General features: G+C 37.6%; 1 pseudogene; it reads right to left on the bottom strand.

The window, feature by feature from the left end:
• LOC129061766 (40S ribosomal protein SA-like) overlaps nt 1-27,273 on the bottom strand; it is a 48,440-nt pseudogene extending 21,167 nt beyond the window's left edge.
• Between the last annotated feature and the right edge of the window lie 244 nt (nt 27,274-27,517).

Below are 27,517 nucleotides of genomic sequence, written 5' to 3'. Positions count from 1 at the left end.
TTTAAAAGTTGCACTAATATCGCGAGCCTTACCGCCCCCCTCCAAATTTTCCTTCATTGCCCCAGGTTACAGCCACTTTAAAGTGTAGTTGTTGCTTTCTTTTATCATGCCTGTGTTACCATGAACTAGCAGTTTTCATGCCAATTATCTGTCGTAAGAGCCTTACCATAGTCAAATTGTGAAAAGGATGTTTCTTCAACTACAAAAACATTTTTCTCTGTTTTAGCCCTAGACATCTGAAACAGAGAAATCACCTTAAGCGATAAAAAGCATGGTGTGGAAATCGACTCTCTAGATGCCTGTGGAGAGATTCACATCCCAGGTAAATAGCTCTTCAGGCCCCCTGGTCAGGACTTTTCAGCTGGAGTCTCTTCCAGGCAGATAAAAGTTGAGATGTAGGCAAAAGCAGCTGTGTGCAGTGTAGCTTCAAAACACAGGCAGATAACTAGACAGATCTGCCTCAAGGCAGGTCTTAGACAAGAGAAAGCCTGCCAGACAGACAACAGTTTTCGTCTGCTTAGCAAAGAAGCTGGAAACCACCGGGGCTGGAGCTCCAAGTCAGGAAGCGCCCCTGGCATGTCCAGGAAGGCAGGGCGTCGGAGTCAGGCAGGACCACCGGCCATGGGACTGCAGAAGCCTACCCTTAGGCTCCTATCAACGTTCTGTCTTTGGACATGATGACGTCTCCTGAGGAAAAATAATGTCTTTTAATAAAATACTGACTTAGATTCTGAGGCGATGCTGAACTGTCCTGCTATGAAAAGGGGAGCGTGTGTTTGTTATATGGAGTATAAATGCAGCTGATATATCTGTGCATGTATTTGTTGTGTTTACCCACACAGTTGAATCATTGATATGCAACCCAGTTAATGATTCTTATCATCTTGAGTTCACAACCTATAATTTCAGGAGAATTTAATTTTGAAAAGAACACAAAAATCAACTGTGATAAAGAAAACACATAGCTGGCAGGTTATTTAAAAACAGCCACAGTAATAACAATTTCTATATTCCTGAGTTTCTGCAGGTGAAATGGATCAGAGATAACTGACTGTAAGAGGTTCTAAGTCTGTCTTGTAAACCCTACTGGGGACTGCCCTTAAGTAGCTTTCTCTGTGAAGTCAAGTTAAAAATTTGGAACTCTCAGAAAAAAAATAAAAATTAAAATAAATAGATCGTGAAAGAGCTAATGAGATCATTGTGAATGGCTTAATGCCCAATGAGATAGATACAATGAAGACTAAGTAAATGGCTTGGTGCCACATTGCTCTAAATTTCAGGTCTTTAAAAATAAATTAGGGAGTGTAAATTTGGTTGCACTCCACAGTATATTTTATAAAAGTTTTTAGCTACCTGGACTTTCCTAGGCAAATAAAAAATGGTAGCAATGTCCAAAATCTGAAAGTGTCTCCACATCCACTAGGAGCAGCAACCATATCTAAGAGCTTGTTTATGACTATCAGTCCAGGAGGTGATTGCTTCTAATAGAGAAAGAGAAGGAGAAATCAAGGACTATGTCATCTTCAGTAAAGACTATGGACAGAGCTAGAAAATGTCTCTCTCTCAGATTTGTGAGTGGGACACTTGAACATGCAGAAGAAAGTCAAATATGAGAAGCAAGAGGTATAGAGACAAACACAGATAGGAAAATTCTTTCGAGCTTAACTGTGCTTAATGGCAACTTCTTCCAATGCATATTATAAACTATTATATAACCAAGCAGTGTTATCAACCCCTATTGAATAACTGGGCCATTTCTATATCTTATTCAGCCATATTGTGGATGAACACTTAATTTACATTGCTGAGTGATGACAAATGTCTCTTGTCCCTGGGAGGCCTATAGTATCTGATATATCTATTTGTATCACCCAACTTGCTTTACATAGATCAGGAAATGAGTGAGTTCCACATGACGTTATCAAAAACCAGAAGGAGTTATCTAAAGTGAAAACCTAAAATCTTTCAACAGCTGCCATCACGTATCAGGTATATCTGTCCTCCTTGGTCTAACATATAAGGTGCATCAGAGCTTCAATCTTCCTTACCTCTCCAGTCTCATCTCCTTTTACTTATCTCCCTCTACTTGAGGATACTGCAAAATCAAACTACTTTTGTTTCCCCAACACAACAAATGAAGTTTTTTATTCATGCTTCAGCCTGTGCAGTCCTTTTCCACTAAATCCTCCTTCTCCTTCTCCTTCTTGCTAACTTGTCCATTCCATAGTATTCAGTTCAGCAGCCACTTTGTCCAGTGAGCCCCCTCACCACCAGCTCTACCCCTTGTACCACCAGGTTAGAGGACCCTCCCTCTTTCTCACATAAATTGAGAACTCTGTATAGAAACAATCATTTTACACATTTTCCTGTCAATAAACTATAACCTTCTTAAAATCAAGAAATCTGTTCTTTTAAATAAAAAATGTTACTGTCAGACACAAATTTGACTACCAATAAATAAATTTGTCCCTGCTTAATATGCATTCAGTGAAATACATGAATATGTAAGAATCAACATGTTGTCAATGTTTTCTGAGTTTGTTTACATTCTTCTAATTTTCTAGGTGATTCTGATGAGCAGCCTTCAACCAAATGAACTGACACTAAGTAAAAATCAACTGAATTTCCCCAGGCACCAAACATACTGAAATGGCTAAAATTTAAAAGATATACCATATTGTGTCCTGGAGCATATGTGGAATAACTGGAACTCTTGTGCTTCTGGTAGGCACATGAAATGGTAAAATCCCTTTGGAAAACAGTCTTAAAAAAATAAACTGGGTCATGTTAAAAATTTTAAGTTTGAGCAAACACCAGTCCCAAATGGGCAGCATCAAACCAGAAATAGTTAAGAGTACTCAGCTGACAGATGTTTGGGGAGAAATTTTATAGAGGTCAGGCCCTGGCAAGGTAGCTCCATTAGTTAGAGAATAGTCACTATATGCCAAGCTTGGGGGGTCGATCCTGTCAGAGCACATGCAAGAATCAACTAATGAATGCATAAATAAGTGGAACAACAAACAATTGTTTCTCTTTCCCTCTCCCTTCTTCTCTATTTCAAAAACAACAACAACGACAACAATGACAACTACAAAAAGCAGATGTAAAGTAAGGAAATTAATGATTGTCTATAGCTTAAGGACCAGTAGGTTGTTTGTGACTAGTAGTCCTTAGGATTTGATTTTGTAACCTTGAGGCATTTATAGGCTTAGGTTTTGGTTTACCTACATAAGTTGCCATGCCATAGCATTAGTGCTATCTGAGTCTAATAACCTTCTTGTTTAACGTAAAAATTGTTTACCATGTGCTTAGAAAATTAAACATAACATTTGCCACATGACTCAGCAATCCTACTTCTAGAAATTTACTCAAGAGAAATAAAAATGCATGTTCACACAAAGACTTGTATGTTAATGTTCATAGCCCCTTTATTTATAACAGCCCCAAACTGGGAACAAACCAAATGCCCATCAACTGGTGAATGACAAAACAAAACTAATGAAAAACTAAAAAGGAGTAACCTATTGATACATGTAATACCAAGAATGTATCTCAAAGCATTACATAGAGTAAATAAAGCTTGACACAGAGTCTATATTACTTACTTTTTACAAAGATGTAGAAGAGGCCAAACTAAATTATGGTAATAGTAATTAAATCAGCTCAAAACAATATGGGGATTGTCTACAAAGGAGATATGAGAGACATTTTGGGATGATGGAAGTATTGTGTGTCTTAAATAAGATGCCAGTAACATGTGCATATTTATTTGTCAAAAGTCATCCAACTGTGCTCTTACAATATGTGTATTTCATTGTGTGTAAATTATACTTCAATAAAGTGATTGAAGTTAGAGAGGGGGAGGAAGAAGGAGAGGGAGAGAAACTACAAGCAGATTTTCTTCACACAAGTGTACCTCAGGTTGATTTCCAGATGTGCATACTGAAACTCTTTGGTCCTTTTGTCTGGGGTCCTTGTTATTCTCTAATGTTTTGGAAAACCAAGCTCCCAATCTGAGTGTGAACTAGGGAAAAGCACTCTAATTGATTTGATCAACAAACCTAAACCTACCTCTATTTAAAGAGAAACCAATTTGAACATGCTATAACTACTTGCAGATTCTGCCTTGCTTGAAGGGGGTAGGCCTAGCGATGCCATAATACATAGCTCTGTTTCAAATGAGATTGTGGTTACTGAGGCAGAGCAGAAACATTTGCTATGCTTATTTGCATTAACCAATAGTCAGACTGGCCTTGGGGCTCAAAGCTATTTGTGGAATGCTCTGTGGTCTGCTGAGCTGATGAAATGACATGGTTTTCTGTATACATAGAGATAACTTTTTGATAACTGTGATCACTGACATTGTTACAGAGACATTTAGACAGGCATTCTCACTCTGATTAGAAGGAATTGATAATCTAACGTGGATAATGTTAGCATGGCTCAATATGTAGAGAATTTGAAAAAGACAGGATAGAAATACTAACCAATACACAAAGTGATATATTTCCATTCTCTACATATGCAAATTTTAATAGGTGTATTTGAGAGTAGCGAATGCGGGGAAAGTAAAAAAATTTGTGTTGTTCCTTTATTTATTGAGTAAAACCAAACTATAGCATCAAAAATAAAGTTAGTATAGAACTTATTCATGAAAAATTTTGTTTAAAAAATGAAATTAGCATCAGATATCTAGGAGACCTCTGACAAATTAGAACAAAGCTGGCTGCAAAAATGGGGAAGTTTTCAACTTGATCATTAAATCATGGTTTTACAATAATTGGAGGCCACTGGTATGCCTTCTGATTCCACGGCGCACACCAGTATCATGGGAGTAGGTTAGGCAGCACGTCAAGCCCAGCACAAAGGAGGTCACCATCACAAAGGGTTACATACCCCAACCATATTTCACATCATTCACAAGCCCCCCTCAGATTAGTCCTCTTCATATTACCTCAACATGCCACATATCATAAGGAGTAATGAGGAGATGTTATCTTAAAATTTAGGGGATGGATGCTTATCAATAAAATCTTCACTCTCAGTGTGGAGCTGTTGATCTTTAGGTCTCATCTGCTATTATGCTTGTACTTCACTTTCTTCAGACCATTCTGACTCTTCTGAGATTTCTCAAACATTCCAAGCATGATCCTATATCTCTTGCCAAATGAAATGTGCTTTCTTCTGATAGTCACAAGATGTGATCCCTCACCTCCTTCTTCTGTCTTCGTTCAAGTGTCATTTTAGTGTGACATCCAAAACCACCCTATTACAAATTTCATAACTGCCAAACATATTCCTAGCCTCTTCTCTGCTTGACTTCTCTTTGTCCTCATCACTCTCTCTCACCTCTAAAATGTAAACCCCATAAGAATAAAAATGTTTGTGCTCCTTATCGCTAGTACCTTACAACATCAAATTGAATCACACTTATCATAGGCACTCTATAATTATAAACAGAGTAAATATTTACACTGTGTGAATCTACAGTGTGATCTGTGAATCCATCAGTGTGAATCCACACTGTGATCTGTGGATTTCTATAACACCGTTTTTCTCAGTGGTGGCTACTCGTTTGCATCCCGGAGCTTGCCATGTTCCCAGCCCTGACCAAATAAATTTACATCTGTGTTTGGGGCCCTGGTACATGAGTATGTTTTAAAAGCCTCTCAGTTTATTATATATGCAGCCAAGCTGGAGAACCACTGATTGACTGGTAATATTGACTATGAAAAAAAATCTAAAGAAAAAAAATATCTATCCTTGAAGTGAATAGCTTCCCTACTACTTATGAACCCACCCCTTTATAGTCAATTAATATTGGACAGAGGAAGGAAGTACGTACTAAAGATAGTTTATTCAATAGATGGTGTTAGGAAAACTAGACAGATCTATGCAGAAAATGAAACTAGACCACCTTCTTACACCACACACAAAAATAAATTCAAAATGGATCAAAGACTTAAATGTTAGACCCGAAACCATGAAAATCCTAGAAGAAAACATAGGCAGCAAAGTCTTGAACATTGCTCATAGAAATGTCTTATCAGATATATCTCCCCAGGCAAGGGAAACAAAGAAAAAATAAACAAATGGGACTACATCAAACTAAAACGTTTTTGCAGAACCAAGGAAATCATCAACAAAATAAAAAGACAACTCACAGAATGAGAACATGTACACTGATATATCTGATAAGGGGTTAATATCTAATATTGACAAAGTACTTACAGAGCTCAACACCAAAAAAACAAAAAACCCAATTAAAAAATGGGCAAAGAATCCCTTATCCAAAGAGGACATACAGATGGCCAATAGACACAATAGACATATGAAAAGATGCTCAATGTCACTAATCATGAGAGAAATGCAAAGAAAAACTGTAATGAGATATCATCTCATACCTGTCAGAAGGGCCATCATCAGTAAATCATCAAACAAGTGCTGGCAAGGATGTGGAGAAAAGGGAACTCTTCAGCACTGTTGGTGGGAATGCAGATTGGTGCAGCCACTGTGGAAAGCAGTATGGAGATACCTCAAAAAATTAAAAATCGATCTGCTTTTTGACCCAGCAATCCCACTTCTGGAAATATATCTGAAGGAACACAAAACACTGATTCAAAAGAACATAAGCACCCCTATGTTCACTGCAGAGTTATTTACAATCACCAAGATATGGGAAAAGCCCAACTGTCATCAATAGATGAGTGGACAAAACAACTATGAGACATTTACAGAATGGGATACTAAGCAGCCATTTAAAAAAAAAATTTACCCTTTGCAACAATATGGACGGACCTGGAGAACATTATGCTAAGTGAAATAAGCCAGTCAGAGAAAGACAAATACCATATGATTTCACTCATATGTGGAATCTAATGAACAAACTGCACTAATAAGAAAAATGGGGACAGACTCATAGATGAAGAACAGAATAACAGGTACTTGGGAAGGGATGGTTAGGGGGTACAGAGATTAAGCAAAAAGGAAAAAGGACTCATGGGAAACAGTGTGGTGATTGCTGGGGGGAGGGTGGTGTAAGGGGACCAAAAAATAATGTAAAAAAAATACAATAAAGATTAAATTTAAAAAAATAATAAAGAAAAAGAAGCATTTAGTTTTTAACCATGTTCCCCTGGGCACCCATCAAAATCATAGAAGAGCCACCTTAGACTTTCTATTTATTATCCATTCTCTCCCTATCACAGAAGTTAGTATGAAGAAGGTTTACCACTACAAGCACACCGGTGAGAACCCTGCAGATGTCTAGCTGAGCCAAACGACCATGGCTGACCAGGGCTTGGTGGGGATGCTGTCTTCGCACTCTGCACTGACTGAGGGAAAAGAAAAGGTGTAATGTAGGAAGGGGACAGAGAGAAGGTGATTTCCAATCACCTTCATGGGCAATACTCTGCCCAGAAAGCTGATAGCTCTTGCCTCCTTTTTAAAGAAACTGGGCAGCATGGGTTGAAATATTATTATATGATATTTAATTTTAAAATTAGGTGCTGTAATATTTACCCCACCATCTCACCCACTGTGGAATAAAATATTAAGATGTCCAGCCCCCAAATCCCACCCCCATAACATACACCCAGAAAGAGCTGTTTTCGTACCACATTCATTTTTTTCATGGTGGGTTTTTTCTACTTTCTGGGCATCAACCTTATTGTAATTTTTAGCTGTACAGTGTGTGTTTGCAAGGGAAAATAGCCTCTGGACAACAATAAAGAAAAAACTAACTAAATAAACCATTTTATTTCATCTGAACTTTGAGAATCTTTTCATTGAAAGGTACTTTTCATAAAAACAATACCCAGATTCTAAACAGGAAGATTGAGCAGTACTTTTCAACATAAGATGATTGTTTTAGACTTCTAGCATGTTTCCAAAGAGCAAGATATTTTTGATGACATTTTAGATGCTGTAATCTTTATAGCATTTATGTTTCAAAGTGCTTTGTAGTAAAACATTTGATCCTCATAGGTTTTATTTTTCTGAAAATGCATTTATATGATACATCTATTGAATATTTATAATCCTTCCTTCCCCAACAATATATGCATAAATATTAATCTTTGATTGTTTTTCAATTATTTTATTCATTTTACTTTCTGTTTATACTTCTACTTTTTAAAACATTCATATAATTTAGTATTTTAGCTATTCTTATTTTTTAGTAGTCTGTTCCTCTCATTCTTTATTTGTAACTTCTATTCTTTATAACTGACTTTCCCACACTCATTGTCTTTACCAAACCTTAGATAACATCCTACTTATCACTTCTTTTCATTTAACAGATATGTTCTTTCCCACCCCTAGAAATATAGGTAATGTTCATGGTATTATTGTTTGCCTCAGTTCCTGTAGCTTATTTAAAATATCTTAATCCTTAAATTTATCAAATTCTAACTTACAAGTAAAAACCTTCCAGAACGTTTGTTGAATAATGCATATTCACTCTTCTTTTTTAGAATTTTTTTTAAACCTCGCCCCATTTTAATGTATAGGTTTATGCAAATGGATTTACTGAAGAAGTAGAACAATTTCAGGAAAGAAATATAGCAGAAGAGAGCAATAATACATCTTCTCTGATAATTTAAACCCACAAGAATAAGTACAAAGAAATTCCACAATGACCACACCTCACTCTATTTCCTCCAGAGGCCAGTTTTCGGTAAGTCTGTTGATTAATTTTGTTCCAATGTTTCACAGGGTGATAAATTTCTTATTGAAACTCTAGCCAAGTTCTCTCTTTTGTAAGTTAATTCAAAGGAACCATATGCACAGCTGACAGTGAGCCATATGAGAGTATGCATAACATAAGTAAGTAGTCAGGAGAACCTCAGTATCAGTTTTACATTATCTAAACTTCCAGATCTTTGACATTTATTTTGGTCCATTCAATGAAAAGTTATCAAGTGACTGCTATGGGTCAAAGGTAAGCACTAAAATGTCCAAGATGAAAGAGACATGGTCACAGCCTCTCTTCTCAAGGAGCTGACTATACAGAGGAACCACATGCCAACAAGTGGTTATAATGTGACCTGATTTGTCTGTTGGCATGCAAGAGGGAGCAGGTCAGGGCCTGAGGCACAAGAGGGAAATCAGAGAACAGTAAACATTTAAACAGCCAGAATTGTAGAGGCATGGGGAAAGAGAAGGTGTAAAAAAGAAACTCAGCATAAGTAAAAGCAAAATTTTCCTTCTTAGCTTCCTTTCTTTAAAAAACAATTATTTTTATTTTTACGCTGTTATTGGAAAAAGTTTTGTGCATATGGTGGAAAACATAAAAACAAATCAACAGTACAAAATGTTATGTGGAGAAAAGTGTCCCTCCTACCTTAAGCTCCAAACCTAGGGGTCTTTCTCTATCTAAAGGCAAAATGTGGTACTGTTTTCATATATATATATATATAAATATTTGCTTCAAAATGTAACAAGCAGCACTAAAAGCATGAGTTCTGGAGCAAGCCTGCCTGGATAAGCAATATAGTCCTAATGCTTATAATTGACTTATGTGATCTTCCTTAGGGATAGTCTCAGTCTCCTCATTAGAATATAGCTAATAATCACACCTACTTTACAGGGTGTTGTATTAAACAAGTCAACCCATTCCTTCATTGTAAGTAGTCTCCTGGAAGAATACATATATACATTGCTTTGCTTTTTCATTAATGACATGTGTTGTAGATACCTATGAGTCAACTCATATAAAAGTATGTGTTTTTTTATGACCTGCTTGTTTTGTTTGCATTTCACAGTTTTTCATATCTTTTTTCCCCACCTCCAAAATGGCCACCAATAGTTTGAGTTGATTAGCCAGCCTTTTTTTTTTCCCATATTTTCAATAGTTTAATTTCTCTTACTGCACAGGTTTTTATTCTGTTTTGTTGATAATTGTCCCGGCTTCTTTGCTGATATTTCAATATTTTAAATATTTAAAGATCTTCTTTTGCTTTTGCCAAAGTGTCCTCACTGAGGAGCTGAAACCAGGCTCAGATCACATATAAATATTCATTTATTTTCAATCTATATTTCCCCTCTCTCCAAAATGATATGTATGCAATTTTAACACACATACGATAAGGGGCTAAATAAGCAGCCTTTGCTTCTACCATTTTTTTTTTAACCTATACATTAATTAAGTGTAGAATCCTGGTCATGGAACATTACTACCCATAATTATAATAGCACTGTATTGAAGCTTATGATATGACTAATTCAGATCCAGATATTTGGAAATCAAAGTTGGCAAGAATAGCCATGTTTAGTGTTGTACATAGAAAACAAGGTTTTCTGTGGACCTGAGGCTGAAGTTGAAGATCATCTGAGAAAAAAGAAACACGTTATTTTTATGCATTTATTACTATTCTTCAGGGTGTAAGTGGATGACTTCATGAAAAAAAAAAAGATATGTTCTTCAACATAGGACAAAAAAGATGGACTCAATGCTAATAATTCAACCCTCTGAAAAAAATGAAGGTAAAATATTGATAGTGCTTCCATTTTAACGTTTTACCCAAGAAATGGGAAATAAAAGCAAAAGGTTATAGCCATCAGCTCCATGACATCATCATAAAGCTCAGTTTCCTTATCAGAAAAAGGGAGACAATAATAGTACCTACCTCATAGGGCTGCTGTGAAAATTAAAACAGAGAAGCTGAACTTATGGAAAGAATTCACTACGCATTAGCTACAATCACAAGTGATTTGCAACAAAATCTTCCAGTCTGTTCTTCATTCCCTCATTTCACCCATGTCTTCCCTTCCTGACTGCCTTCCCTGAATTTAGAATGCTGACACCAAAGAAACTGTCCACGACTGTTTAGCCAGTTCCTACAGTTCCATTAGGTCAAAGACCTATTATAACAAATCTAGATAAAAAGATAGATAGATGATAGATTGATAGATAGATAATAGATAGATAGTTGGATAGATAAATAGATCGATGATAGGCAGATGATAGAATTACTAGTGGTCTTGCTTCTCCTCTGGTTAAATCCTAACTCCTTTCATATATTTTCATTTTGTGTGTTATTCATTTTATCAGATTTACCTAAGCTTCTTGTGGGAAGAAGGTTGCATATCCCATTGCTGAATACCTATTAGTGTAATGCTTGTGACATAGTAAACTCTAAACCAATGCCTCATATTGTTAACTGTCAGACGCTTTTTCGTGATACATTTTTCTTTACACATGCCAACCCCCAATAAGGTCTTTCTAATCTTCTGGAAAGTTTTATCTATTAAAACATAGTAGTTTTAGTAATAATAATAATAATAATTTCTACTCAGGTGGCATTCATAAATGCCAGACACTTACATGTATTACCTAATTGAAACTTCACAACACCCAGGCCAACCAGCTCTCAACTCTGTGTTCTTAACCACTATACTATCCTGCTTTCCGATGTCATGGTTTATTATATACAGATTTTACATGATGTAAAATAAAACTAACCAGAATTCCCAGTGGATGAAACTTCTATTTGTAGCATTCATATTTTTGAGAAATATGTATGTCGGTCACAGTCTCAATTGGAAACACTTGGCACTCTCAAAATTATTGAAGATATATTTATATAAAGAGTATTTACAGAATTGAAAGTATGAGAGAATTGTAAGAAATGGTCCTGTAACCAGTGCCTTAGTAGCAGCTAAGTCATAATTACCCCCTGCATCTGCAGCGATGAGGGGAGGCCAGATTCTGGAATCAAGAAGGGAAAAGAATTGTGTTGTGAGCCACTGCGAGAGGTCAAGGTCACATCCAACTCAATGTGACTTTGAGGGAAGGAGCTAGAGTATGAAATACGATGACTTCTCTTTCCCTTCTCCAGTCCTCTCTTGGGGCTTCCACATTGGCAAAAGCTAACTGCAAGTCCGATGGGTAGCAGGGTATCCATTGATATGGTCATACAGATCACCCTGGTAGGATCAGAAAGCAGTTGGAGAAGGGTAAGAATTCGGGATGCGGGAAAATATTCTGGCACAAGTCCACTTTGAAATATGACCAAATGAAAAATATAGGACAGCATACACGACTATCACTAGCTTCTTTCCTGGGATCTGAAAAGTTTGCCTTTCAGAGAAGACAAATTAAAACCTATAAATTGGGTAACAGTACATATTCTCTATCTGCCAAGCAATTAAGCTGACTATGTCTAATATATGTAAACTTAATTTTAAAATTTCTACTTGTTTATAGACAAATTTCCACATGTTTCCCTAGTACCTACTACATGTTAATGACTCAGTTCTGCTCCAAGTTTATCCTGACAACAGCTGGGTTTTTTTCCCCCCTCTAAGGTTTAACTCTGCCTTTAAAAGCAAATCTCCAGGTAATCTTGTCACACAGAATAAAGAAAGCATTTCCTTTACCCCTCATGCTGCAACCCTGTGCTTTCTGATGTTGGACAAGTGCCATGCATTTTGCATTAGCTCTGTGGCAAATGTCTAGTGTTACAGTCCAAGTACCAGCGCTCATTAGCCTTTTCAGGAGTTTGGAGATGAGAGTTGGAAACACACAACTTGGAGAAATAATTCTCAGTGAGCAAGTAGCAATTTCCCAAGCAGAGGGGGAGGGAGGGAGAATTAAAAAAAAAAAAAAAAAAAAAAAACCCGAATAAGAGAGAGGAGGAAATGTAGAGAAAGTTTTTGGAGTTAATGAACCAAAGCCTGGGCCCATGACAGCAAAAAAAAAAAAAAAAAAAAAAAAAAAAAGTGTGAAGAACTTCCACCACTGAACTTGCTGCAAAGAATAAAAAGGAAAAAGATGGATAGGGTTCTGTGAGCTCTTTCCTGTAAATTCACTGCTGCTTAGCACCTATGTTGAAAGAGACAGGGCCAAATGGCTGGGAAGTGAACCAGGCCCATTCTGACAGATGGAGGGGAGGGCAGATCATTAGGCGTCATTGAGGGCAGATCACTAGGAGTCAATGTCTTGTCGCAAGAGTGCCGAGCACCCAGCCTAGAAACCAGTCTCCACCCTTCCTGGGCAGAAATGGCTCCAATTAAAAGTGTATGACAGAGTTAGTGCAGCCCATGCCTACTCCACCCCACTGTCACCCAAGGCAAATACTTGTAATCACAGCTGCCCCCAGGCACTGGTGCCTAGTCCCTGTGATTTTACTTACACCTCTTGTGCTTGCACAGCATTTAAAAAAAAAAAAAAGTTATATTGTAGCCCAAGCCGAATACCACAGAATATTGTGTGGATGATGGAACAATCAAGTCCACCAAGTTTCTGTGTTTATCTAGCATGATACAACCTGAGGAATATTTAAAGATAGTCTTGCCACTGGTCTACTACAATTCTGGTCACCAAATTTAATGTGTGGCTGTTTTCTGGTTTTTGTCCACTCTACCAAGTAATTTTCAGATACCAGGTGTGTGTCCTACAATTCAACTAAATTCTGATACTACCTACCTAGAGATAACATCGGATCCCACATGCTAAAGTCTCTGTTCTACAAGACTGTTTCCTTCCACTTCAGACACAAGTGGCAAGTAAACGTTGTTACCTGTGCATCTAACCAATCAACTACATATTTGTAGGTCCCAATGACTCCTACCTCAGGTTTGATCAATTTTTAAAAGTGGCTCACAAAACTCAGAGAAACATTTGCTTAGTAGATTATGGTTCATTACAAAAAGATATAACTCAGAACATCCAGAAAGAAGAGATGTACAAGGCAATTGACTGCACCACTCTCCACAAAACTCCATGAGTTCCTCAATTTGAAAGCCCTCCAAGCCCCTCCCTTTTGCTCTTTGTTTTTGTTTGTTTGTTTGTTTTTTATGAAGACTTCATTACATATGCCTGATTGATAAAATCATTAACCATTGGAGACTGAACTCAATATCAACCTCCTCTTCTCTCTGGAGATCAGGGAAATAAGAATAAACTTCCAACCTTCCAATTACAAGGTCGGTTCCCCTGGCAACTAGCTTCCATCTTCTGGTGCTTAGTCACCTCATTAACATAACAAAAGACAAACTTACAGTGTTTTAGGAGATCTCTGCCAGAAACTGAGACAAAGGCCAAAACATGTATTTCTTGTTATAAATCACAACATCACAGCCACAAAAGCAAGAAGTGGCATTTTAATTATAGAGAGCTGCAAACAAATGAGAAACTTGACTTCTTCATTATTAGAATTTTTCCTATTGAAAGAATGCACAGTCCCAAAGTTTGTCCAATCTTTTTAAGGTTGATGTAACAGTAAACTGAATGGGTCTGTCAGCATAAAAAGCTCTTATGGGAATTGTGTAAGTATCATCTCTTGATGGAATTAGTGCCTTGCAACTCTATAAATGAGAACCTTCATTAAGAAGTGAGGTGTGTCCCTCAATTCCTCCTCCCAGGGGCAGGAAAATGAATTGGAAGAAGCCCCTTGTTTATTGGTGAAGAGAACTTACCAGACTGCTGCCAAGGTTTCCCCTATTTTTCCTCTTATTAGACATAGCAGGTGGAATGTGGTCCAAGTTTAACATACAAACATTCTATCAGTTCCATAGAACACCGAAAGTACTTTTTTCCTTCATCTTGTCCTTCGCACTCATCATTTGCCCTGCTGACACCTTCCATTAGGAGCCTCTGTGACATCATCCTATCTATGCCTTAACTAGGACCACACCGCATTCTGGACATTTCTCCAAATTACCAAAAGTTTCCTGACCCAAGCACCATTCCTAAAAGACTTACTTCCTGATAAACAGCCTGATAAACAAATTTTGTGGAAGAAAATTGAAATATATACATTTAAACTCAGATTGGCTAAATACTTAATTTTTTTCCCTAAAGCAAACTTGATCTTACTCTGGAATGACTATTGCGAATTTTGGTGGCTTTGCACTGTCATTTTAGTTAAGTGGGCATTGTGTTTGCCAGTGAACTCTTGCCTATGGTTCTGGATTGTGGTTGGTCACAGAGAAATATTCACGAGAGTTGGAAGGTAGAGGTAACATAGCAGCAAGTTTTACACTTGAGACATTAGCTACTGATGCCATCACTGATCTGAAGCTTACCTTGTTGGTTGGAGACAAGCCAGACTTCAGCTCTTCCATCTCCTGAAATGTAGGCTCCTCTGACTTTCTCAAGCCCTAGGCTGGTTGTGTGTGCACTTAATGGTGAATGCACTAGTGTTACAAAACTAAAGAGGTTCATTTGCCTGAGTACGTCAGAGCCCAGTAAGGTGAGAATGGGAGTTTGCAGCAAAGAAAGTAAAGATTTATTTAAGGAAATGGCACCAAGCCTGGCTCCCCAATGGCCTCTGTGGGGTAGATTATATAAGGGAAAAATTGATAGTCATGTTGATGAAGGCAGTTGAAGTTCCTGTGCATTTGCACCAAATTCTTTTGTCACCTATATTATGAAGACTGAAGGTGGCAATCTTCAGGTTAAGTTCCCCTTGGTCTTCATGGATTCTAGTTGATCCTTGAAGATTTAGTTTGCCTTTACTCTTCCCAACTTCATTTTCTGATCCTCTTCTTTATTTCCAGCCCAGCTGATAAATAGTCCCTTCATGCCCAACACCTGGCATGAAGGGAATAGCTTTGCTTAAACTACTCCCACAACTGCATAGAGCCTGACGGAACCCTGACCAATACACTAAGACACTTAGATCTGGCAATTAAATGTATCCTGTTTCCTACAAGTTAAAAATAGAGTGAATACTCATTAAAAAGTCAAGGTTGTTTTTTGACTATCAAGGTATTTCTTTCCCCTTAAAGTGAATCCTGAATGTACCCACATTTGCATCCTGTTGGTATCAGCTTCCTTTTATTAGTAGAAAAGAGAATACTTCCATTTCATTCTACTCTTCTCCTTCTCTTTTTATATTCTATGACTTCTATGAAAACTCTATTACCTAAGTCAGCCAGACTTGGTTATTGTTAGAAGAAGGATGCTTTTGTAATTTAGAAAAGTCTCTTCTCTCTCAATAAAACCTTGTTCTAAAGACACTGTCTCCTTGGGACCTTTAAAATGCCAATTTGAAAAGCTAGAGTTGAACAATGACCTCTTTGTTCTAGGCTCCCCTGAAGCAAATAAATAATTACCCCTGAACTAATGTCATTTAAGTACTAGAGATAATTTAGAATAAAAATATATCAATGTACATGTCAATATTATTCTTACATTATGACTTCCAATATTTTTATTGTTATATGCAATAGATAATAAAGATAAAAGGTGAAAGCGAACTAATGAATTCCTTTATCCATGGATACTTAGAACTGAAAAAGACCACAAGATTGGGTGGTTGACCACACACGTTTCTGACAATAATTGTGTTTGGCTATTTGTGAGAGAGACTCGTAATGCAAAAGGCTATAAAAAGATGAAAGTCTATATTTTTTCTTTCAGATTACAAACAAAAGGAAGTAGGTGGTCCAGGCCATAAGCCCATCAGGGACTGATGCTGTTTCTGCCTTTTTGCTCTACCATGTCCAATGTGTCTCTTTCATCCTCAAGGTCATGTCATCATCCTAAATACAGCTGGAGCTACAGCCAAACACATCTGCATTCCAGGCAGGAAGAACAAAGAGAGAGGGGAAGGGCTTAAAGACTGCCCGAAGTTCCATCTAATGGCTGCTGCTTATACCTCATAGTTGCTTATCGGCAAAGGAAGAAGGGTAATATAATTTTTCATCTGAAAAAATAATTAAAGATCCCATTAATAAGTCAGAAGAAAAAAAAAAGATACTTAGTAAGTCTTGAGCTGTCATTACTATACCATATCTCTATCAAATTGTCACCCAGTTTCTGGCTGATCATCTCTAGTGACAGGAAAATCTGTTTTCATGAAGCTTCTACTTAATCAGTACCTCTGCCCTATGCCATTGATGAGAACAAATAGTGTTTCTCTTCTACATTTTCCCTTCAAATAACTGAAGACAAACACATTTTCCCAAAACTTCCCCTTGTTGTTCCTCTTATTTTGTTTTGTTGTATTTGTTCTATCAAACTTTACTGAAATAGTATGGATGAATTCTGTTCCAAATTCACCTCCTTTTGCAAATGTTTCTCTTAAGGCAGGAATCTCAAGATTGAATGTAATGCTACAGGTATTGCACTAGATCTAAGAAAGTGATTGACACAATCATTTTTCTTAGTAACATATTGAGTGAATAATTAGCTATTCTTTATGAAAACAACAGTATTAATCCAGAAGAGTTTAGATGAAATTGCAATACATTGGCTGTGTCTTTGCATTTTTAACATAAATTTTGCCACATAGTCATTTAGTCTACCAAAACGCAGAGCTAGCTGTAAATAGACAGACATGTACAAATGAACAACACTCTTCAGCTCCAGTACAGTTAAGTTACTGGGAACATAATCCCATAGTTTAGAATGAGAATAGCACAAATAGTAAGGACAGGAAAATACCCTCCCTTCTTTGACCCTAGATCAGACCCTTGATTTGCATTATGCTGCTTGGAGTTTAGCAGTATGCTTGTTTTCATCTGCGTGGGAATGGCACTAAAGAGGAACAAAGTGCCTTTGACTTAAATGACTGAATGAGAATTTGGAGGAAAAGGATCCCCAGATGCATATGAAAGAGGCACACACATGCAGCTCAGCTGTAATTGCTGGAAGGCTAGGTTTGCTTAGGAATAGGAATGTTGATAATAGATTCCCACATAAAACCAGAAGTGTTAAACCTACCAATCTTTAGGTCCCACTGAGGAGGCAAAGTGGGATAATATTCTTTACCATATGGTTGCCATTGATCGCCATCCTTGCAGAGAAACTTGGCCAATTCAAATCTAATTCACCAGAGAGAACAGCAACTTTACCATCTCAATTCACCTGTGATCCCCTGGCCACTGGAGAAATGCAAGGATCAGCAATGCAAGGATCAGCCAGTTTCTGCCCCAGATGGTTGGATACAGGTGCTTAAACAATGTCTTTTTTAGGTAGGATAGATAGAAAACCAAGGCAGGGAGGCCGACGGAGACATGTTTCACCCACTGACCCAGCAGTCCTGAGCCTGGTCTGGTAGTATTTCCCAGTGTTACACTATTACCTTGCTAATATAGGGGGAGGGCAGTCCTTGAAATTCTGTGAACCTTCTCCACTATCTGGGAAAGAAAGCTTTGAAACTGTACTTTCGCTCCAAGGCCTGAAAGGTGGGAGACATTCCACAGTGTCCAAAGGAAGAAGCCCATAAACACCTTTGGGAATTCACCCCCACCCTCTGCCCCACCTCTGGAAAGCTGGTACCACCTGTACCTGTTGATCAATATGTAACTTCTTCACCCCCATCCCACCAACTATGTAAGTCCTCAGAACAAAGGATTCTGACTTGGCATTCTTGGCTCTCTGGCCACCCAGCCTCAGGCCACCTGGCTCTCCCACTTGCCACCTGGCTCTCACCACCCCTGCACTTGCCACCCCAGCCTGTGGCCACCCTTACCTTCACCATCCTTACCCTGCTTTGCCCTGGACCTATGCTTTTCACCCTCCTACCCACACCTTAACTAGGCCTGTCCTATTCTATTAGAATGTATCACCAATAAACCCCGCTTGCATGTTAATAGGCTCCCTGATCTGTAATTCTTCACTGCATTGGTGGGAAGAACTCAATTTCTGGGATTTTCTCCCATAACATCGTAAGGACTCTAGCAATATTCTGGATCCCTTTTCCTCTGTTTTGTCTTTATTTGGGGGCTTGATATCTTCCATTGGCGTCAGAATGATCTCTTTACAGCTTCAGGTAATATGGATCTTAGTACCGTCAGCCTTTCAAGGAGAGATGCTAGGGTACACTCTAACTCTCTGCATGTGTTGTACTTTAATAACTTAAAGAACAGTGAGGCACTCACAGTAGAAAGTGATGCATTAGAATGGAATACTATGCAGCAGAAAGAAAGAAAGAGCTACTACCTTTCGTGACAGCATGGATGGAACTGGAGAGCATTATGCTAAGTGAAATAAGCCAGAGGGTGAAAGATAAATACCATATGCTCTCACCTATAAGTGGAACCTAATCAACAAAACAAGCAAGAAAAATATAACCAGCAACATTGAAAGAAAAAACAAACTGATAGTAACGAGAGGGAAGGAGGGAGGGGGGTAACAGGGAAAAGAAGGGGAAGAGTCGAATGAAGGAACATATATAAAGGACCCATGGACAAAGCCAAAGTGGGGAAGGATTGAGGGTGCGAAGTAGGGGTGGGTGGGGCAGGAGAAAGTGATGGTGGGAAAATGGAGACAAATTTGAACAATTAAAAAAATTTTTTTTAAAGAAAAGGCTTCAGAACTTTGCCACGGGGCAAAATGGCAGGGGCTTAGGACCTAGTGGCTGCTGGTATGGGGTGGTACCCTCAGCCATCTGTACCCTGCTCACTCCATAATCTGCATGCCTTGGTTCAACAATGAGGAGCTGGGTTCTGCATGTCATAATAAATTAATTACCTATCACTCACCTCTATTTAACCATCATCATGGCACTAAATATAGTGGTCACTGTTGGATATCTTTTACCTGTATCATGTGCTCCTCACCAGTTTTGGTGACTTTTTTTAAACTTCATCTGAGGATGGGTTTATTGATTTAGAGAGAGAAAAAGGGAGAAAGAGAGAAGTTGAGAGACAGAGAGAACTATGAAGAGAGAGAAGCGTCGATATGAAAGAGAAATATTGATCAGTTGCCTCCTGTACATACCCCATCCAGGGATCAGCTCAAAACCTAGGTATGTGCCCTGACTGGGGATTGAACCCTCAACCTTCTGGTATGTGGTACGATGCTTCAACTGAGCCTCCTGGTTAGGGAAGTTTTGTTGACTTTTTCTTCCTACCTCCAACACCTCTGGCTTTTCAGAGCACTGCCCCGGCTACAAAAGTTGCTTTGTCCTCACCTACAGAGAGCAGAAATATTTTTATATAATGAGTAAAAACAACTGCAACAACACTGAAGAGTCTCCTGCAGAGGTCAGGCTGAAACCAGCCTCTCAGACCTGTGCCTGAAGCAACAACTTGCTTGACTCCTATGCCTTCTCTGTTCTGTGTCTCCTACTTCCCCACCATATTCTTCTGGGCTCACTGTCTTAATGATCAGAGTCTACTTGAGGAAAGTCAAGCTAAAAGAACCATGGACCACCCTTCTTCTAGGTGATGTTCAGTAATTTAGAACACTTTTTCTGCCCCCTGCCTCAGGGGTTTCTAACCATAACCAAGACTTCATGAGAAACTATGGATTTTACCCAGGGGGGAAAAATACACAAACAAAATATTCCACATACTTTCACAGCATTCCTGAGTTCTCTGAAACCTACTAATGGGTCCAAGCTCCAAAACCATTGACTTTGACACACAATTTAAGACAGGGAAAAAATGTAAGACACCAAACTGCCAGAACAAAGCATTAAGGAAACACACAGTGTTTTTTACTCTTCTCAAGGCCTCATTAATTTTGTGTTCTATCTCTTATTTGCTTTGCTTTTTCTTAATTTCGTCAAGTTGGCAATTGTGCCAGATCTGCTTAATTTACCCTTATGATGGCCTTCCCACCTTCTCTCTGCTCCGGTACACTGACTACTTGGGCTGCTTCCACAGGTAGCCTTGCCGTAAGGCGTTCTGTTTGACCAGTGATAATAACCACCAGGAGGTGCAGGAGAGGGGAGGGAGGGGTCTGAGGTTTCCTTGTCCAGATCCTTCCTGCAGTTTCACCACAGGAGATCAGTGTCCTCTGACTGAAATTTCATAGCTGCTGTCAAGTGGCCCTTTCCACAGGACCCTCTCTGGCTCAGGTACCAGAGACTTCTTCTCCCGCCCCTCAAACTTAGGGTGGTAAAGGCTCACTTCTTTTGAATTCCTAGGGTATCACACTATCCCCTGTGGTTTCTCTACTGCCATCACAGCTTTGTAAATTGCCCTTTTATTAAATTCACCTTAATTTACTCAATTTGAGTGCCAGCTGTTTCCTGATAAGACCTTAATTGCTGCATAATAACTCAGCAAAATTCACTGACCACTTTTCATTCATGAGACTGACGCAGGATAAGGACTGAGCTAAAGTTAAGATTAAGATTAGAATTGGAGAAATGATAGTTATAAAGATACAGCATGTTCTCTAGCTCTCATTTTTTAACAAGAAATTTAAAGATCAAACACCAGATAAAATAAATTTTATCTTCTCCCCTTCCCTATCAGCTGTCTTCAATACAGTAGCTTTTAGTTACATGTGACTATTGAACACCTATGTAGCTAGTGACTTGCTATAATTCAAAAACATACACCAGATGTTGGCAACCAAATATGAAAAAAGGTAAAATATTTCAATTATTTTTATATTGATTAATGTTAAAATAATCACATTTTTGGATACATCAGATTAAATAACATATATTAATAAAATTAATTTAGTCGTTTATTTTTACTGTTTTTAATATGGCTACTAGAATATTTGAAATGACATATGTAGCTCACATTATATTTCTGTTGGAATAAAAACATTTCTAGCACTACAATGCTGTTAGCACCTTGTTATGTTTGTCTCTTTTTAGAACTGCACAGACTTTAGTTCCTTACATTTGATTTATCTTCATAATATTCCTCTTTAAGTTCCCTTCTAACTAATCACTATTCCACAGAATATCCTTATAGAAAGCTGTTTAGTCCGACTCTTGGTGTCATCTATTTTCACTTAACTTCACTGGACACATAGTCCATTGAAAACACAGAAAGCCAAGTAATGATATCCAGTGTGCAATCACTTTTGTCACTAACACACACTCTACTTTTAATTTACATTTTTCATCTTCTTCTATAGCACTCAGAAGGTGAGAAATGTTAATCCATTTAAAGAGTATGTGAAAAAGGTGAAGGGATTAAGCTAAGAAAAAAAAAAAAAAGAGCTCAGACACATAGACAACAGTATGGTGATTACCAAAGAAAAGTGGGGTTAAGGGAGGTAGAAGATGGTAAAGGGGAGTAAATGGTGATGGAAGGAGACTTGACTTGGGGTGGTGAACAAAATATAATATATAGATGACTGTTTTTTAAAAAGACTCAAAAAATAAAAATCAGAAAAAAAAGAAGGAAGGAAGGGTGGGAAGGAGGGAGGAAGGAAGGAAGGAAGGAAGGAAGGAAGGAAGGAAGGAAGGAAGGAGGGAAGGGGAGTGTGTAGCCATTCAAAGTGAAAAGAATTTGAACAGACATTGTACTGAAGGGTAAACAGCTTTAGACAACACTGCTTTATCCACAAATAATGTTCATGTAAAATATTGTATATTTTAGTGAAAAAACAACCTACTGATTTCCTGTTTTTTATAGTATAAGAAATTTATTAATGATATCTTGAAAATGAAACCCAGCATCAAGGAATTATTACATCTGTTATAATAGTCACCATGGTGCTAGAAATATTAAGCCTAACATGCAGACTCACTAAAACGGCCATATAACTCGAACTTCCAAGTGGGGCGCCTGTCCTATCGACTGTACTGCTGGGCAGGATGAATCTGTTGCTTTTAACATGATGGAAAATGTATATAACACATACACACAATAGGCTATTTTTACGAGAACTCTAAGATTTTCTCTTGGCTCTGGTGACCTCTTGGTGGTGAATAACAAAAAGCCCAAGTCAAATAGGCCTCAGCTTAAAGCAGACTTTATTGCTTATAATGAAAAAGTGGTCAAACTAAGTCATATCAAATCTGTTTCTTGCCAGCTCTCAGTTCTTTTTCTGGTGTCAACTTATTTTTCAGAATACCTCTCTCCATGTGTTAAAAGAGACAATGACACAATGACAAGCCAAGCAAGGCATATAGTCTATCACCTCAGCAACCTTATCAGAAAGGAACCACCTCTTTCCCAAAGGACCAAACAGAAGTCCCAGGCCAGAGTCTCACTGGGCAAAGAGCCTGTGCCTTTGCCCTAACCAAACATGGAGATTACGGTTGGCCAGGCTGAGGTCATAAGCCTGTTGTGGAGTAAAGGGAAAAGCAAAATTAGTCTTGAGAATGTGGAAAGAGCATTTCCCAAAATAACAAGAGGACTCTGTTAGCAGAGTAAGGGATAAGGGACATGCCAAGTTATCATATGTGCACAGGGAAATAAGCAAACCATAAATGAAAGTGAAAAATAAAGCCCTCTTTTTCCTAACCCAAATTGCTTTTGATGTATCACAGTCCAAAATTCTGCAATTCTTTTAGCTATAGTTAGAGAGAGAGAAAGAGAGGTTTTATCAAGGAAAGTTTGAGAAAGGGTGTTCTTTCTTCAACCATTAAGCCTAGATTTAAATTTGCATTAAGAATTGAAAAAAGGGGGGTCAGTCATTTCAATCTAAATGTATTCTGGTGGAATCATGATGAGTAGGAATAGAGATATTTAAAATTATCAGACCCAAAATTTTAGATTTAACCCAGTTGTGTCATTCAATCTATTTCTATTTGATTTTTTGCTAAGGTGCTGATCTATGTTTGTCCAGTGGCACATAAACAGTCACAGGTTAGGAACGCTGACTAGGTTTAGGTTACCATCAATCAACAAATAAGATTCTTAATGTTTGCTGTGGGGCAGCCACTGTACTGAATGTTTTGGTAGATTCTAAAAATGTCTTAGACATTATTCTTAGCTTTAAGGATCTCACCATTAAGCTGCATAGATAAAACAAAATATTCATGAAACCAAACTGGACAATATTTATGAATGGCAAAACATAGGTCTAAATATATTCCCAGTGCCATGTTCCCAGAGTAGGGCAAAGAAAAACCACTTGTACATAGTTATAACATGAGAATATAGGATCAACCACTTCCTGCACATTCAGACTTGACCAGGAAAAAATAGAGAAGAAATGTTAAATCATTAAATTATGACTTCAAATTTTTTAGCACTTTATAATTGTTTACGAGAAATGCATATATAAACATTTCTGAAGCATTCTCTTTGTTTTAGACTATTCTACAAGACTTGAACTTTTCAAAGCATTTATTAATGTAAAATAAAATGATGTTCAAAGAAACAAAGAATCAAAGATAAAAGGAAACCTCAAGCAGATCAGAGATTATGTACACATCAAAAAAAATTTAGCATCTCTGTCAAATCATTAATTTTCACTTAAAAAATCCAATCTTCTGCAATAACCTGGCATAAGCAAAGATTTATTGCACAAAAACCAAGATGAAATCTTTCTGTAAGGATTCATAACACTGGTTAGAATTTGGTGGGTATTTTGTATATGTCATCTCATTTCTCAGTTTAAGTATGGATGTGTTTGGGCTGCTCTTGGGCCAGGGGTTGTGTGTCTGATCTCTGGAGCTGCAAAGTCCCAACGTTACTGATCCGTGTTCTATGCTGGTGTCCTCTCCAGGGCATTAGGTAGTCTGGAAATCCCAGTGGGATCTAAATTATGTGCAATGCTTGCACAGGTAATTTGCTAACCTCGCAAAACTATAATACTGCTGTAAAGATAGCAATTGTGAAAAATCACCACAAGAACTACATTTTCCTCTTAACTAGATTACTATCTGCTTGCTGAAGGTGAAAAGGACTTTCACAAAATGCTTGCAAATACATTGTAGTTTTAATAAACTTAATTCTGTAAAATATTATTTTTATTTTTATGAAACACTGTCAAATGATTTTATTCTAACTTTCTTTTTCACATTAACTAGAATCTGACTCAGCATTTTAAGAATTTTAACCTTTGTTGAAACTTTTAAAAAGTCCTTTTCTAATTTATTATATCAATTACAAATAAGAGTTGTTCAAGGTTAAAACAATTTTATGCTGACAGAAATCAAATACTGTGCATTGTTTAATGTAGAGCCTAATATTATACAGTATAACAGTATCCATTTATTTCTATTTAAAGCAACACTAAGTGACTAGTAATAACATATGATTTATATTTTCCTATGTATTGCAGAAAACCTACAATTTTATATAGTTAAGGCTTAAGTATGGGTTACAAACTATAAATGTTCTCTGTTGAAAGTCATGTTATATTAATAAAATAAATATTTATCTCTTATTCTTAATTTAAAGATGCATATTCGTTTTTAATCCAATCTCTTACACAGAGAATTAATGTAGTTTTCATTTTTATTTAATAAGCAGTTTCTCTAAGAAATCCTATCATTATTTGAGTACTCTGCTGTACTCTGATAAGCATATATTTAAACTTTGAGTATTACTTAGCCTAGCTAGCTGCCTTTCATTTATTCTATTCAAGGTTCCATACAGAAATGTTTCTGTTGGCTTTACAAATGCCAGCCTCTAACAGTCAGGTGAAAGAATTAAGTTGGCTCTTTGTAGAATACTTATAGCCTCAACCTTCCTTTCTGTATACTAGTGGTTTTCAAATGTTTTTGAACATAGCAGATTTGAACTGGGCAAAAACCAGCTGGTCCAATACCAAATTTATTTTCTCACATTTCAGTGGTAAAAAAAGCAACATAAAAAAGAATTTGAGACCATGTACAAATTACTTACCATTTACTTTTTTAAACTCTGGATTAAAAAAGAAAGAAAGAAAGAAGGAACTCCTACTTTTTGCAACAACATGGATAGAACTAGAGAATATTATGCAAAGTGAAATAAGCCAATCGGTGAAAACAAATACCATATGATCTCACCTATAAGTGAAATCTATTCAATAAACTAAACTGACAAACAAAATGAGCCACAGGCATGGAAACATGAAGCAGACTGAAAGTGACCAGAGGGGATGGGTTAGGAGGACAATGGTGGAAAGACAGAGAAGGGACTAAACAAAACATGTATGAATGACCCATGGACATGGACAACAGTGTGGGAATTGACTGTGAGAGTGGGGGGTGGGGTGGGATGGGCAGAGGGGGGTAAAGGGGGGGAAATTGAGACAACTGTAATGATTTAAAAATAAAAAAAATAAAAAAGGAAAATGATAAAAAAATAGGGGTCAGAATACTATGGTCTATAGGCCAAATTTGCTCCCATCTGCTTTTCTAAAAAAAGTTTTTATTTCAACATAACCATATCCATTTGTTTATATATCATCCAGGGTGGCTTTTGTGCCATATCATAGTTGAGTAATGGTGAGAGACACCATATGGTTTGCAAAGTTTAAAACATATACAATCAAGCCCTTTGCAGGAAAAAAAATGCTTATTCCTGACTTAAAAGAAGTCTAGCAGAATATACAATGATCTTATATGAACAGCAATACTCTGTGAACTTAAAAGTAACTGATAAATTCTACAAGACTTATCCTGATAGTTTGTTGCAAGATAATTTACAGTCAGTCCATTGTCAATGACCTCTCATAATAGATGCAAAGTATAGGAGCATTGTGAATGCATTGGCTTTAGAAATTTAGATATGTGAACAGCAGAACAAATATATCTTTACATACTGTTTAGTAAAATACAACATACACTTAAGGATTAACTACACATGACCTAAATGGTGATGATATAATGATTATTTATAATTACAAAGCAAAAGAGCCATTGAAAACCATCACTGGGATAAGACAGGTAAAGTCTCATTGATTCTGAAAGGCCATCATACTTTCTGCGCATATGTCTGTGACCAGAAGCTTTGCAACAAGGGTTTGAGCCAAGTCCTGAATTCTAGGCCACTATAAATCCTAACAAAGCAGTAGTTTAAAATTAGGAGGAAATGTTGATAGTTCTTACTGACATTCTGGGTTGGTTAATGGTAGGTGACTGATAACATTCTTTGAAAGCGGAAGTCTCAAGAATTATGAGTTAGCTGCCTCTAAAGATCCAAAAAGGACTTGTCCAATGTTCCTGGTTAATAAGTAGCCTACCAATATTTTAATCAAGGCAGTTGTACTTATTAGCCCTGAGCCGATATTGCCTAGGCTCAATAGCCTATTTGAGAAAGGACTTCATCAGGTGACCCATGGGATGAAGGAGAGGGACCACTATGCTCTACTCTTCCTCTGATTCCCAGTCAGCCTCTGTCCGCTAAGCCAAGGTCCACTAGGCCAAGACCAGGACCTAATCAAAAGAACAATTTTAGCATATTTGTATCATTTTTCTTTGTAGTGTGAACTCAGAAAAGGTAAAATCTCTACAAGCCCAGAATGCAACAGCAATAAAGTTGTTTGACCCTGCCCCAGCATTTTCCAGATGAGTCACCTACCATGAAAGAAAAAAGTGCTTCCCTCAACCACAGGTCTCCCGACTCAAGGCTGCTGCTGCTGCTGCTCCTGCTGCCAGTGGCACAGCCTTCAGATTGACTTAGAGCGCTCCGCGCATGGGGAGTGGTTCGAGCTCTGAGTTTCAGCCTGGGACTCCTGGCCATCCCGCTCACCATTCACCATTGTTTTCTTTTCCCCATCTTATTAAACTCAGGTTTCTCCCAAAAAATCCAATAAGCCTTCGTTTCTAAGAATCTGTCAGAAACTCAGCTACAGTCTTCTGCTTTGTACTGAAACATTGTGGACTTTATATTTTACCTGTACGTTAATGTCATACATATTCTGGGATTCATTTTTGTTTCAGCCCTCTGACTAGAAGAGGATTTCCAAACGGACATGTTTTTTATT

Source organism: Pteronotus mesoamericanus, unplaced genomic scaffold (genome assembly GCF_021234165.1).
Source record: "Pteronotus mesoamericanus isolate MK-2021 breed Mesoamerican mustached bat unplaced genomic scaffold, CSHL_Meso_final scaffold_651, whole genome shotgun sequence".
NCBI lineage: Eukaryota > Metazoa > Chordata > Mammalia > Chiroptera > Mormoopidae > Pteronotus > Pteronotus mesoamericanus.
This window is presented reverse-complemented; position numbering and strand designations above follow the sequence as displayed.